At 44.1% G+C, this 14,431-nt stretch overlaps 1 protein-coding gene across 2 annotated transcripts in view; it reads left to right on the plus strand.

Annotated features, from left to right (window-relative positions):
- Positions 1-305: 305 nt before the first annotated feature.
- The window catches only part of DDC (dopa decarboxylase), a 122,596-nt gene continuing 108,470 nt past the window's right edge, over positions 306-14,431 (plus strand). The window contains exon 1 of one of the 2 annotated variants that reach the window (XM_004708040.2): positions 306-435. The gene's annotated coding sequence lies outside the window, so the exon portion shown is untranslated. Of the gene's footprint in view, positions 436-6,736; positions 6,832-14,431 lie in introns of those variants that run through there. The other variant, XM_045286358.1, reaches the window with a different exon arrangement.

A 14,431-nucleotide genomic window follows, 5' to 3' on the forward strand; every position in this document is an offset into this window, starting at 1 on the left:
GAGAAAATCTCCGAAGCTAACGTCATAGGTCAAAGTGCTACAATCCATGAGATTATCTGGTGGGGATGAACTTCGAAAGTGGTGCTGTTTAAGAAATTGGGAATGAATTGTGTATGTATAGAGAATTTCATAAAAAGATCCCTGTTACTGAAGAAACAAATAGGCACTCCAGTTGAGCTTTTCCCTGCTCCTCAAACAGGAACTACTATGTTTGTCAGAGTTCCCGACCTTTCTCATTACCAGAAATTAAAATTTAACTAGCTTACTAAGCTGAAATTGCAAGGACAGGGAAACGTGGACTTAGAGTTGCAAGAAGAGTTACTCTCCTGAGTCCTAAATTCGCCTGCATTTTTTTTTTCTTGTTCGCCTCACTTTCGAAAGCCGGAAAATCCCACAAAGGAACATAGACCTGTAAAGAATTAGAATTCCCAGCAAGTAAGTGCATGGCTTTGTACTTAATCAAATTATTATTGTTGGAAATGATACCAGTTGTACTTTGAATCTCAAGTCCCTTATTACTGTAGTTTGACTTAAAAGTTAACTCATTTTAGGAATGGAGATTATTATAGGCAACAGGCTTTCTCTTATGCTGAAGACTGGAAATGCTTTTGGGTTTGTGGAATCTGGACACTTGGTGCCTTCACACACTACACACAATCAACCCTGAACCTCATGTTCAATAAGATGCCGGGGATGATTTCATGATAGGGCTCTGTAGCTAAGGTAGGACAGAAGTGAATTCAACTTCCTGAAATACTTATTCTGTGGATTTGGGGACTTCATTTCTTCCCCTATAAAAGAGGATTTTAGTAGTACTTAGCAAGGACCCCTGGCGGTGTTCCATGCTGGGCTGCTAACTACAAGGTCAGCAGCTAAGAACCACCAGCTGCTTCCTGGGGAAAAGAGGAGGCATTCTACTCCTGTAAAGATTTACAGTCTCAGAAACCCACAGGGGCAATTCTACTCTGTCATGTAAGGTCACGATGAATGAAAATTGACTCAATGCCAGGGAATTGAGGAAGGAGCCCTGGCAGTGCAATGGTTAAGTACTCTGCAGCTAACAGAAAGGTCAGCTGTTTGAACCCACCCAATGGCTCTTTGAGAGACAGACCTGGCAATCTGCTCCCGTGAAGATGACAGCCTAGAAAGTTCTATGGGGGCAGCTCTACTCTGTCACGTAGGGTTACGATTAGTCACATCTATGAGGGCACGTGACAATAACAACTTTGCCAGGTCATTGTGAGTGTTAAGTTAGATAACATGTGGGCAATACTCAGCACATGGAAGATGATCAATGTATATTACTTCCTCCGTTTAACTCTGATAAAAGTTGCCTCTCTCTGGAGTGTGATCTCCTTTTGGCAGCTTGTACCATCTACTTAGAAATAAATCTAGTGGGCATGAAGGTTGTGAGATATGAGGTGGTACCCCCCTACCCCCTGCAAAAATAACCCCTGTATATTTTCCCCAAAGCTATGTATTTAATTTTTTCCCACAAAACAACCTATCACCTTCAAAATACTCTCCATTACACTAAATACATTTGTCAAATCTGTGACTCCACTCTTGGAAACATTTTTCAAACTCATCTGTTTGGAAGGCTGACAACACCTCCCCAGATTTCTCCCTTCACCTCTTCTACATCGCCAAAGCGCAGTCCTTTCATGTCCCTGTTCATTCGCAGAAACAAAAAGAAGTCACATGGAGTGAGTCAGGTGTGTAAAGTGCATGGGACAAGAGAGACATGCTGTTTTTTGCCCAAAACTAGCACACTAAGATGGCTGTGTGAGCGAGTGTATTGTTGTGGTGGCAAAATCAGCCCCCCATCTGCCACAAATCAGGCCGTTTTTTGTCGCACACTGTTAGGCTATCTTTTCAGAACCCCTAAATAGAAAGCTTGATTCGCAGTCTGACCTGGTGGAATGAACTCCAAATGCACCACGAGTCGACATTTTCATCTGTTTGGGAAGTTTACAGACATCCAGAATGAGGTTTGTCATCAATTTACATTTCACCTCTTTTGAAATGAGAAAACCACTCATACACTTGAGTTTTTCCCATAGCTTTGTTCTTGTAAGCTGAGGTCAACATCACAACAATTTCTCTGGTATTATTCCCGAGCAGGAAACAAAATTTCACAGCCATACTCTGTTCTCTTCAATCGACCATCACAAAAAATGAGGTTTGAGCAAAACTGCTTTCACGAAAAAAATTCGCTGTGACCAGAGAGAACCTTCCCAGGTGACGCCACGCCACGGGGTGCACAAACTCACAGTGAATTGCTGCATGCTTGCTTAGCGGAGGGATGTGCGTACAATGACAGCTCCACTCAGCAGAGCTTTTTTCTGGATTTTTTTAGGGGTACCCCCTTGTGTATGGAAAGTTGAAAGATTTCCCTGTCAACTTGTAATACTGATTCCAATCCTCACCATAAGATAAAATTCTTGAGGAGAAACCATTACCTCTTTGTTGAACTTGAATTGAAATAAGAACTTCTGAATGTTACTCTATGAGGCTCTTCCTATAAGGGACTCATATCCTTTACCTCTAATCGTATTCCCATTTCACAAATGGGAAAACTGAGACCAAAAGGTGAGGAACATGCCACAAGGCCTCCCAGATTAAGACCAGTTGCTATCAAGTGGATTCCTCAAGTGTGTCAAAGAAGATCTATGTTTCATAGAGTTTTCAATGGCTGACTTTTATGAAGTAGATCGCCAGTTCTTTCTCCCGCGGAACCGCCAGCCTTTTGGTTAACAGCTGGACATGGGAACCACCCAGAGACTCCACTTCAAGGTTAGGAGAGATGCTATTAGAACTAAAATTGCTCTTACTTGACAATCCATCACCTCTTGCTGGCTCATGCAGGGAAAGGGATACATTTTAAAGTCACCATTATGCTCTAGCCTCTATACTAAGCACCACATGAAGTGTTTATACAACCATTTTGGAGCTCTGGGAGTAGGGCCCAGAGGGATGAGACAGGGAGTGTGGTAAACAGGAAGGGTATGTGAACGTTGGGAGGCAGGAAATATCAGAGTGAAGAAAGGAACTGGCTGTACCTAGGGTAGAAACTGAGGGTTGCAGGGGGTCTTGCCCTCTGGGTAAGATGACACAGAAGCAAGGAGGAGCTGACCTCATCTCCCATACTGATCTCCCCATGCAGTGCCCTGAAGGACTCTATTGCTTTTGATAACGAATTCTCTCATTTGAGCTCTTGGATCCATTCACCCAGGAGGGCATCTGCTCTGGAGAAATAAATGCCTTTTGAATTGTCCTTAGTAAGCCTGGAGACCCGGTTCATTGGGTTCACATTTGGTGCCCTTTTTGCTGGTAGTTAGTCATTCAGAGTTCATTCAAGCTTGATCCTTCAAGAATAACTGCTGCATGCACTACTGAGGAAAACAGGCAGAAGGTTAACCATTCCACACGGACATTTGAGTAAATAATGGACTTGTTCATTTCTCCTCACAGTTGTATCAATATTTGCATGATGTATTTATGGCTCTTCTGTTGGCTTATATATATTTAGACTTTCTTTATGTTCTTGCTGGACTAATTCTATGGAATAGTATGCTTTAATTTGCTTTTCTAATTCTATGGAATAGTGAGTTAATTCTGAACGAATTAACGAATGTGGCCATGTGGACGATTAAAGTTCTCCCTGTCTTCCTCAGCAGTACCTGTCCCAGATATTCCTGAAGCCTTGCCTTCCCTTAGAGACAGATGGGTCGATGCTCAGGGAAAGCCTCCTATACAAATGGGTAGTTTTCTTTACACATTGTTTAGTAACTCTTTAAAGGTATAGCTTATCATTTAGGCTTTAAGCACTATGTTAGCATGTCATCCAGGGAGGTGCTGAGAGGACATGCATCTAGAGGACATCTGTAAGGACTTCTTCATGACTCACTTTCACCCTCAGGAACTCAATGAGCAAAATTATACAAACTGTTGGAAAGAACCAAGGGAGGAAAAATAGTCTCAAGATCAGGCTCTGGGACAATAGGATCTGATAGTTAAACTAATGAGAGTACGCTTAAGAAGGAAAATTATCATTTTATTCATGAGACTTAAAAATTCCATACAAAATATGAATACACCATACTTTTATCCAATAAATAATGTTTAGTTATGAAACATTTCATTGATGCCATCCATCATACTAACAATTGAGAGGAAGAAAACCATCTGATTTACACTTGATATGCAGAAAAACATTAAAAAATTTAAATTATGTTAATTATTAAAGAATTCTCAATAAAACCTTAAAGCAAACATCATTCTCAGAGTGAAATGTCAAAAGTGTTCCTTTTCAAATTCACGATGGTAACAATATTTAGTGCTTATATTAATAATGTCCTGACAGCTCTAAAAAAGCACTATCTGTAAAATAAAGCAAGACATAAGGTCAGTTCAGATTTTTAGTAGCCACATTAAATAAGTAAAGAGCACTTTACCTACTTAAATATAACAAAAAATACCTTAGGTGATATAACAGCTAAAGCAAACAACTACGGTTAAGTTGTATTTAGCAGGGAACATTTTTTTTCTTGCTTGCTTTTAAATTTAAATGTATTAAAATTAAATGAAACTAAGCAGTTTCTCAGTTGCATTTCCAACATGTCAGGTGTTTGCTAGTCATGTGTGCCTCCTGCCTTCCACATAGGACAGCCTCGTTTTACATCATATAAAAAGGCCTGAAAGTAAAAGCACTTGACACAGCATTTCCACAATTCACCGATTATATAATTGTTTATGTTGCAATCCAGATTAATTCACAATCACATGATTAAAACGTTTAATAGAATGTATGCGTCATAAGGTGGTAAGGAAAAGAATCTGCATATAAAAACCAAACGTAATTCTACACTGTAACATAATTACCTGTGTGATTACTAATGAAGGCCCTCTTTTCATGAGTACTTATGACCTATTTGAATTTTCAGTTCTGTCAAGTATTCGTGTTCCTATTGAGTTCTTTTTGCATTAAAAAGATCTTTTTATATTTTGATCCTAATGCTTCATTCAGGAATCTTGATGGCACTGTCAGGTAAATGGATTGCTAACCACAAGGTCAGTGGTTCAAACCCATCAGTCACTTCATGGGAGAAAGATGAGACTGTATCTGCTCTGGCAAACATTTAAAGCCTGGAAATTGCTCAGCGAGTTTGCCTGTATAACCCTTAATTAGTAATTAAGAGCTAATCACTTTTTTAATAGCATCCAACCCCAGAGCATGTGTATCAGAGGGTTCAGGCCCACTCGGTACCTATTCTTCCTGCTCATGGCACCTGATGGTGAGGGAGGAGACACCTCTAGAGGAAGCTGAGCCCGGTCTACTCTCCCTGCTGGAGTCTTGAACCCACTGACACCTGGCCTCTGTTCCCACAGCTGCATGACCATCCTCCCCAGAAAGGTCCAGTGAGTTTCCTCATGGTAAGTTTCTCAAGGTAGGCAGAGCACCTGCGCTCCCCAGCGGCGGAGTGATATTAACTTGAGAGAGATCAGTGACCAGCTTGGCCTGCTCTAAAGCCCCCAGGTGCTTGTGCCGAACGTGCCTGTGGCAATGGCGATGCTTCACTTGCTAACCGTTGGGCGATCTGGCCTGTCTGGGGACATGAGCCAGCGTCCTGAAATGCCAAGCTCTTCCTGGGTGGAGGCAGCCTGGTACTGCAGTCTTGTCCCTGAACAGATTGAACATAATCTCCTTACTCTTTGCGACGGTCACTCTGTTATCCTGTCATCCTGTTGGGCAGCCGCCTGTACCTGCTGCGCACACTCAGCCTTGACCCACGATACGTTGGGGATGGGCGTTCAGCACTTGCCCTCTCCTGGTGTTGCTGCGAGGGCACATCAGTCCTGCTCAATTTGGGGGGTTTCAGCTCTGGGTATTCCATTAGGAGGAAGAACGATAGAAGCCAGTGGCTATAAACATATCTCTGTGTGTGTGCCTTGGGGATTTCTGGCTCTTGACTTCACTCTGTGCTGAGGAAACTGGTGTGTGCACATATGTGTACACATGTGTGCCTGGACAGTCCTTGGGCTCTGGCTCCCCTGTTTATGGCTCGGGCCCCTTTGCCAAAGAGGAAGCTGATGAAACGACCCTCCTTGCTGGAGCCGGACCCTCACCATCACAGGGCCCTGCACCCACCACGGTGACGAGAGTAGCTGACCCCTACATTGACAGGCCCAAGAGGGAGGCCCCCAACCCACAAAGATCCCCAAACATGCTGTAAAGAAATTCATATTTTGAATCCTGTTCAGTGAAAAGGGCAACAAATCGGAATGTAGATTCAGAGGAACTTGGCTTCAAATTTGAACTCTTCCCTCACTTCACTTTGTGATCCACTCCCCCAGCCCAGATCCAAGCCTCCCTGTGGGCCCCAGCGTTGTGTGCCTCAGCAAGAGACAGGTGCAGCACCGGCAGGTCACCCCATTCCTGCTAAACAGGATAGATCCTTTTCTCAGCCCCTGAATGGCACCCAGGGAAGCCTTGGTGAATCTCTGGGAGACCTACCGGACTCTGCCCCCTAACCATGACCTGGAGCACAGGGCCCACTGCCCCTGGTCTTCCCCCCTCCTCGCTCCTACAAGCTCTGCTCCTCAGTGGCCTTGTGTAGCTCTGGGAGACTCTCATATCCTGCTGGAGGTGGGTGGGAGCAGAACCAGGGAAGGCTGTGGGTAAATAAATGCAAAGCCAGCTGCTCTGATTGGCTTCAGGGAGGCGGACACTTCGTCTACATAAATGGCAATCTCATCCTCTGCGCTCCTAACTGTCACCGAGGAGAGGAGAGAGCGAGAGGACAGGGAGCCAGCAACTGCCAGCTGCCTGTGAGTACCTCTTTGTCCTCCCAGCTCCAAAACCTGCAAGGTTAGGGCTCTGTGATTTGGGAACAGGGGGCTACGCTGACGGCTCCCAGCTAGTTTGCTTTTCTTTCTTGCAAGAGTAGGGAGGCTCCGATGATTAGGGTGGTCTGGCACCCTGTATAATCCAATTTTGTGCAGATTACTGGGGACATGATGGGAACTTTTTGAGACGATGAATGCATGCCTAAATCTGTCTGCCTTTTTTTTTTTTTTGGTGACTTTCTGAGCAACAAGTCAGGTAGAGATACCAGGGATCAGAAACTTCTGATGGTTTTTAATTCATATATATATATGGATTATATATATATATATATATTAAACCTTGATTGCCACAGAGCAAAGTGAGTGGGAATTATTTCCCAGACTAGTTAACCCACAGAGGCAGTGATGAGAGAAGGGACTTGAAGCCGGGCAGACCCAAGTGAATTTTCAGGGACAGCACTCCACTTGCCCTCTCTTCCCCCTCAGCAGTGAAGGCGGAAACAGTGTCTGCAGAAGGGTCGGAGCTGATGTGTACAAAGTGCGGTACATGGAAAGGAGGTGCTGGACACTGGGCGTGGCGTCCTGACGAGACTGGACGACCCCAGCTAGGAAAGTGGGGGCAATGGAAGTATAGCCTTCTGTGCCTGGGACATGTGGTTTTTTTCTCCAATTTCCAGAAAGAGATTCATGCAGACACTCAGGGTTTTTCTCCGAAAAGACTTCAAGGCCTGAGTCCCTCACAGCTGATTTCTCATTCATATAACAAGCTTTCCCCTCGGGAAGAAAACAAAAAGCAAATGTGACTTTACAACCTAAGCGATGGTCCTTCTGGGTTCGTCTTGGGTGCCAGGGAGACTCAAACTCTGCTGGCAACCTGTGAGGCATCTTGGAACAATTAAGTTCCAGTCAAGCGAAAGATGTCTCGATTTTATTTTCTTTTACTGTAACAAACATAGATGGAGCAAGGCCTTTGCTTTTTCAACCTTCTTTACAGGAACAGGTACAGTGACATTCAGGGTATTATTCACCATGTGTTACGGTCATCCGTATCCATTTCCGAGTTTCTCCTTCCCCCTTAACAGAAGCTCCGTGTCCCTTAAGCAACGCATCCCCTCCTCTCCTCCCTCCCACCTGCCTCTTGTAATCACTCATAAACTTAAGCCTGTGTACCCTTGCCTAGCCTAGAAACGAAATCACGGCATTAACCTGCGCCGTTTTCTTTAACTCTCTGAGATAAGGGAGGTGTGTGGTGCCGTTTGGTTAAAACAGTTCACACGTGAAACAAAATCCCTAACGCTTCGACACGTTCAAGTAAAAGAAGTAGTTAGGGGTTCAGGGGCATTTGTTTTCTCCTCTTCAAGGTCGACCCTTCTGCAGGTTTCACTGTATGTTCTTGGAAATTCAACTTGATGAATTTGGGGAAGATTTAGGGGGAAAAATTCAAACTTATCCCCCTGTAGGGGAGCAGTGTATTTATCTCAGTGATCTTCAGCCTTTCTGAAGGGAGGGGGTCGGGGCCGCGCAAGTCCCTCCACTGGTTTCTGGGCTGCGGGCTGGCGCGTGGTTTCCTAGGGAAATCTTAAAGAGGATGGTGGCTTACTGGCTAGGCATTGGGCTGCTCATCACAAGGACAGCAGTTCTAAATCGCCAGCCACTCCTCAGGAGAAAGACAAGACTTTCTACTCTCGTAAAGGGTTCCAGTCTTGGAAACACACCGGGGAAGTACTAGCCTGTCCTGTTGGGTTGCTATGAGTCAGAATTGATGACAGTGTGACAGTTTGGGTTTTGAGAAGTGCTCAGTGGAATCCCTGGGGGACACAAATCACTAACGTGCTGCTTAGTAAGCTCAACTCAACTCAGAGGTGCCTTGGGAAAAAAGTCTTGGTGATCTACGTTCAAAAAATTAATCATGGAACATCCGATGGAGGACAGTTGTAGTCTGACAGACGTGGGGTCCCTCTGAGCCGTCACAACTCACAGCAACAAGAATATTCTCCATGCTCACTGAAGGCTCTTTTAAGAGTTGGAATGTGGGGAGCCTCTGGGCAAAATGGACTGACTCTGGTCTTATGGGTTCAACAGTGATGCATGTAAAACCTACATGGTAAATGTGTGGCCCTGGACGGGATACTCTTATGCCCTATTGCATCATATGTAAAATGAAGATACTTTCTCTATTTTGACAAACAATTGTGAAGCTTGAAAAAGTCTAGGTGGTATTTATAACAGGGCCATCTGTAGAGCATACAGTCAACATTCATTTAAATTTGAAGAAAGCAGGAGGCTGACACTCCTCATTTGTTCAGCCTCCACCTGTTTCTGTTGGGATTGGCGCAGTCTAGGGTCCCAAGTGGAAAAGAGGCAGGCGTGTGTGTGTGTGCCTGTGGATTTCTTGCTCTCAGATAAAGCCTCAGTCGCTGTCTATGGCGAGCAGACAGGATTCTGCACCATCCTTTTTGAGCAATGCATCCCCTTTGGGGTACTGTGAGCACATTTCCAGCTCCTCAGCTGCTGTGAGAGCGCAGGGTGGAGGTACATGTGGAAGTCCAGGGTAAAAGATATAAGGGAAAGAGACTGGCTTTAAAATAAGGAAATGCTGGCCACTCACTCCTCTGGGTTTGGGTGTGGGTGGTGTAGATGCACTTAGAGCACCGGTGTCTCTGAGCCTTGAAACAGCAACACGACTGCTCACCTCCAGCATTGTTGAGAGCATTGGGAAGCTGATGCACGTTCAGCGCTTCAGAGAAGGCTCCGCAATACAGATTGGTTGATTTCTATCTGACAGTGAGATGTGGCAACAAAGTGCGGAGGCAGTCTCAGAATCTGACGTAGGGAACCGAAGACGCAGGCTTCTAAGCAACACCAGGTGACAGTCATCTGGATAGACAGGCCAGCAACCACGTCATAGGCTGAGGAGCTGAGGAATAAGGAAACGTTCACAATGACTTGAGGCGTCAATATTTACCACTAAATGGATTCATTAAAAAAAAAATCTAACAACCCCCGAGATGGTGCCCAAAACACACTAACTCGATTCACAATAGCAGATGTGAGGTATTTATAATAGATGAGACATTGATATGTACCGTAGTCATGGCATGTTGAAATTATTACGAAAAGAAGCAATCAACTAGAACTTAGTTTCAATTGCCTCATGTCTGTAAGTTCACCTGCCAGATGATGGTGACCTTTTGTGAACTATTAACGTACCATCGAGAACAAAGGAGAAAACAGGAAAAGAATTGAGGAAAAGACAAAGAAATATATGTATGTATGTATGTATGTATTTAATGAGAAAAAATAGTACTTTCCAACTCGTCTCTTCTGGAGTAGCACTAAACTAAAATGGAAACCAAGGAGAAGCAGCAACTGAAAATGACTTGATTTTTTTGTATAAACATTTGCGCAGTGAAGTAGCAAGAACAGATGCTGGTAACGAATGTAAAAGTCAATAATGATGGGTGTCAATGCCTTCCAGGCCTGGAAAGTGGTGGCGTTTTGCATTATTCTTGTATTTCGGAGGGGGAGGGAATTTGTCAACATACTTAAAGAACTATGAACCTTGCCACCCTTAATCCCATTTTGGAGTGAATAACTTTTGGGGAAATTTCTAATGCAAAAACAACGAACGGTATTATGATGATACAGGGCATGCTGTTCATATATGAGGGGACTTAAGAAAGTTCATGGGAAGATTCCATTGTGTTTAAATTCCATCTTAAAATGTCCCTTGTGCACAGCAAACAACCAACAAAGCCTGTGGGAGGTGAACTGTGTCACCATGAAATCCCTGTCGGCAAATATGTGGATGGTGTTCATGTAATTATGCATATTGTGATTAAACATATGGGAAAGTTCACAAGAAAAGAGGATAACACCTTGTGTCAGACTGGGAAGACTAGAGAAACAAATTCATAGACACTCACATGTGCATAAGAGAGAGTTTTATGTAAAGGGTAATTGTACATTAAGAAAGCATGCCAACCCAACCTAGTCCAAGCCCATAAGTCTGATATTAGCCCCTATGTTTGATACCAGTCTATAAAGTCCTCTTCAGACTCATTAAACACATGCAATGATGCTGAAAGCAGGATGATCACAGGCCCGTGGGTGGGAAGTCTTGTAGATCCAGTGACTTTGTAAGTATCTCAGCGCTGGCAGGGGTCTCCACATGGCTTCTCCAGGTCCAGGGTTCTGGCTGCATCAGAGTAGGTACATGTGGCTTCTTCTCAGGGACGTCTTGCAGGGAGTGAGCAGAGAGAGAGTGTGTCCCCCTCCTGTAAGGAGGAAAAGTCAGATTTCCCTGAATTCTCAGAAGAAAGCCATGCCCACAAAGAGACCTCATTGGCTATATCTTGATTGATAGGCCAGACTCAACCCCTTGACTTGTAATCTTCTCAAACTGACACCAGATTATGTAACTACCACACACATAATATGCATCTCTTGATTACAACTATTAGAATTGTCTAAGATCATCAGTGAGGTAGTTAATTAATTGTGCCAACCTGGCTGATAAACACATGTGGGATTAATTGAAGGGCAGAGGGATAAATGGCTCAGTGAGCCTCACCTTTCGCGCGTTCCCGGTTCTCTTGCTTTCTGATGGTCAGACAAGGGTGCAGCTGCCTTAGCCAGTTCCCTGCTTTAGCAGGCAAGGCTGACTTCCTGCAAGACATCCCTGAGGAGAAGCCACATGGACTTACCCCGATGCAGCCCTGGGTGCTGGAGCAACCATGTGGAGACCCCTGCCAGCACTGAGATGTTTACACATTCACTGACTCGGCTTTCCTCCTGCAATTGGCATCATTGCGTGTGTTTTGTGAGATGGAGGAGGACTTTGTGGATTGGTGTTGGACATATGGGCTCATGTTGGACTTGTGGGCTTGGGCAGCACTGGGTTGGGATGTTTTCTTGGTGCACACTTAACCTTTATATAAAACTGTCTCTTATACATGAGTTTCTGTGGATTTGTTTCTTTAAAGTACCCAGAATAATACAATCAGTAAACTGTAATGATTAAAATAGTTTAACATTCCTGACACTCACTTTTCTTTCTTTTAAAATCACTTAAGTTGTATTAGCCTTATATTAGGTGACAAGATGGTTACTGATATATGACTGGAACTAGTAGTACTTTCCTATGGGAGTAAAATGGAAAATGACGAGGTTAATGCCCTATGACTTTTCTTTAGAGAAGTGTTGACTGAGAAAATACTTAGATGGGGCTATACCGTAGTTTACTAAACAAGAAGTGATTGAGAAATGGAGAAGAGGAGCAAAGTTCATTTCTTTTTCAAATCAGCCAAAGAACAAGGGGTTTCCCTGAAGCGTGAGGAGTCTAGTGTGGAAATGCTTTCCCATTTCTTCCCACCCTATTGGGTGCTCAAGTCCCCATCAAAGGGGTCACTGAGTCAAGCAAAGAGGCTGCTAGCTTCATTTCATCATATCAATAAGGATGGCTACAGGCAGCATCCCAGTCATATCTATGAGCTTTCACCTGCATCGTCTTGCTGCCCCGTTTTCCCAGTGAGGAACCTGAGACTCCAAGAGGCCCAAACCCAAATCCATTGCCCTTGAGCCAGTTCTGACTCATAGCAACCTTATTTAACAGACAACTTTATGCCAGAAGGAGGAACATTTAGTTAGTGCTTTACCTGAACAATTAAGTGAGCAGCTGAGGGCTTCAAACTGCTTCCCTTGTGATTCACTGCTTGGCATGTGTATTAGTCTGGGTACTTTGGAGAAACAAATCCACAGCAACTCATGTATAAGAGATTTTTACGTAAAGAAAGTATGCATCACGAAAACATCCCAACCCAATGCTGCCCAAGCCCACAAGTCCAACATTAACCCATTAACCCAACACCAGTCCACAAAGTCCTCCACCTCACAAAACAGAGGCAATGATGCCGACTGCAGGAGGAAAGCTGAGTCAGGAAGGAACAAGCATCTCAGCACAAGCATCTCAGTCTCCACCAGGCTGCTCCAGCACCCAGGGCTGCATCGGGATAGGTCCATGTGGCTTCTCCTTGGGGATGTCTTGTAGGAAGTCAATCTTGCAAGCTGAAGCAGGGAACTGCTAAGGAAGCTGCACCCTGGTGCGACCATCAGAAAGCAAGAGACCCGAGAACTAGAAAGGCGAGGCTCAGCACCCATTTATCCCTCCGCCTTTCAATTAGCCCCATATGTGATTATCAGCCAGGTTGGCACAATTAACTAACTCAGCGTGTAACCCGCTATGCTAGTTACCAGAGCTTTTGAGGCTCAGCGAGGACAAGAAATCGGCAGACATTTCCACTTGCACCAAACTCATTAAATACTTTCATCTTTGTACTGTTTCTCATGGGTTCTAAGAACACAGTATTGGACAATTGCCATATGTATTCATTGGATATTTGTCCCCTTAATTATGGCAGGAAACCTCTCTGATTACAGACCAGCTGGCCAGAAAGGAGGTAGCTCCCTTAGCGATCCTGCACAGAACATAGCCCCAATGCTAGTCTGCTTAGGCCTTTGCTGGATTCTCTGTGGACAAAGGCCTCTCGAGATTACGGACCCAGCCTGCTCTGAATTGGTGTGGGATGAAGAGAGGGAACTCACATGCGCTGAGCACCTACCATCTAAATTGGCTTGCATCTTGTTCAAAATTCTGCCTGGGCATTTAACAGATTCTCAGCGGAGGTTTAGTGAGGTAAGCTGGCTTAGCAATGGTCATATCTGCAGCAAGAGGCAGACAGAGTTAACACAGCCTATGTTTAACTGTTTGTGGTCAACAGGATCACTGGGGTGTGCCCACCGGGGCAGCTATACCAGGCATGGCCACCAGGGGGCATTTGGAAAATGATTCAGAAAGTGGTTTTCCATCAGGAAATTATTGTAGTTTGCCTTTCTATTCTGGGTTTATCAATCCATACATATCTGTCCAAAATCTTATAGGGATGATCTTTACCTTTGGTTTGGGTCCAGTGCCTTAGAATGTTGACTCTTTAAGTCAGATTGCTATTGTATAATCTGACGGCTGTGTGATCATTGCCAAGTTGCTTAATTTTTCTGTACTCCAGCGTTCATGTTATTAAATAAGATAGTAATTGCCCTAACAAGTCATCATGCAGATTAAATAAGGGAATGCATGCAATGAGCTTAACAAAGTATTGGCAATCTAAGTTCTCGTTTTAAATGTTAAATCTTATTTCTAAACAAATTTAAACAGTAACACCAAAATTTACATAAAAACATGAGAGAAAGGAAGTGGTACAGTTGTTTATGAGGTATATAAAGGGGTACCCCCTACCCACAACTGGAAAAAGCTCTGCTGGGCAGAGTGGAGCTCTCCTAGTACGCATTTTCCCCTCTAGGGGAGCAGCAGTCAGTTTGCTCTGAGTTAGCGCTCCCAGTGGCATCGCCTGGGAAGGTTCTCTCTTGTCACTGAATTTTTTCGTAAAAGCATTTTTACTAGACCCTTGTTTTTTGTGATGGTTGATTTAAGAGAACAGTGGGTGGCTGTGAAATTTTGTTTTCTACTCAGGAAAAATGCTATAGAAACTGTTATGATGTTGAACACAGCTTACAAGGACAGAAC

This window comes from Echinops telfairi, unplaced genomic scaffold (assembly GCF_000313985.2).
Source record: "Echinops telfairi isolate 266 unplaced genomic scaffold, ASM31398v2 ScPeMD7_7;HRSCAF=31, whole genome shotgun sequence".
NCBI lineage: Eukaryota > Metazoa > Chordata > Mammalia > Afrosoricida > Tenrecidae > Echinops > Echinops telfairi.